This window comes from Lottia gigantea, assembly GCF_000327385.1.
Source record: "Lottia gigantea unplaced genomic scaffold LOTGIsca_30, whole genome shotgun sequence".
NCBI lineage: Eukaryota > Metazoa > Mollusca > Gastropoda > Lottiidae > Lottia > Lottia gigantea.
Genome location: NW_008708987.1, coordinates 1,230,695 through 1,232,263, shown reverse-complemented (window position 1 = coordinate 1,232,263; position 1,569 = coordinate 1,230,695).

Sequence of the window (1,569 nt, the reverse complement as noted above, 5' to 3'; positions counted from 1 at the left end):
GGGGGTTCAGACAATTCTTTCACTAAGTAAAATGATAACAAATTGGTTGGGGCAAAGCCGGGCCAGCATCTTTCTTATATTTCCAAACGATTTGAAAATGAAAGGAAAAAACTTGAAAATAAAAGGAAACGACTGAAAAAGGAAACGACTGGATTATTTATCATTCAAAATTTGACAGAATAGTCTTTTCATGCTTTGTTCTCCGTATATTAAACGCCTCTTTTAATCAAAAAAAAAATGCCGTAGATACGATACCTCACAATGACATTACGAACAGTTCTTACTCTAGAAGTACAGCAAATGCCGCAGTAGCCAAATAACATACCCCTTAGAGTCAAATCAAGCAAATAAAGTAAGTAAGTTTCGTACTGAGTATACACCAGAACTATTTTGGTTACCTAAATATTACATACAGTTATCGTAATGTTTATAAACCATAATTTTCTGAATGATAAAAATATTTATTATCTTGCCAGCCTATCTTGAAATAAACATGATAGAACTACACATTAACATCGTCCACCGTGGGGTAGTTCCGGTGGTTTTTCTGTTAAATCCGCCAAGCTGTTACACCGGGGTAGAACTGCCGTGCATTTAGAATGGAACCTTTGTGTGCCATTCAGTGCTTGTGCTGGTGGTTGTTGATGCCACCAGCTGGATACAAGTTGTACCCAGGTTCTGCCAGTAGAGGCCTGCCTGAATCCTCAATGAAAGTTCCTTCAATAGTTCTTTTCAGAAGGTAGAAGTTCACTAAGATTTGTGAGGCAGGTGCAGGCCCGTAGCCAGACTTGATTGTTCGGAGGGGCAAGTGATATATCAGGAGGGGCAATGGTTCATATTTAGTTGCAGTAATGAAGTTGGTTGTAAGGATTTGTCAATCCACTTTTTCAGGAGGGTGGGAGGGGGAGGGGTTGCTCCCATCCCCTTGCACCATTGTAGCAACGTGCCTGGGTGGGTGTGCTGTTGGTCACAGAGAGAGAGAGAGAGTGCATGTTACGAGCACCCGATACAACTCCACTACTCGGTTTGTTATAATTTTATTGATTCCAAATGAACAAACAAGTTTTTTCTTTTTTCTGGACGAGGATCTCTGTCCTGTAGACGGTCGTAAATTTCAGAGGGGAACATTTTCTGGGACAAAATTTACAGAAGTAAATCTGGAATCTGGGTTACCTGGTTACAAGACATTCAACTTTCATTAAGAACTACCATACTTACCTCACATTGACCGAAAGATTGGAAGCCAGTATAACTGTCGTGTAAATCGTCGTAAATTACAGAAGGGAACAGAATTTACAGAATTAATCTGGAATCTGGGTAACCAGGTTACAGGACATTCAAACCAACTGATAAAATAACAATCGAATTCTTTGTCGGTTATTACCTACTCAAAACTGATAGACATTGTTTACAATACTAGGTGCCATCTTGATGTTTTGTTTACCACCTAGTTAGAGTGTTTTTATCACGAGATACAGTGTTATGTAGTGATTTAGATCGAGATTAAGGGTGTCGCATCATCAATATGGCATAAATGATATTTTGATTCTAAACTTACTGATAATAAGT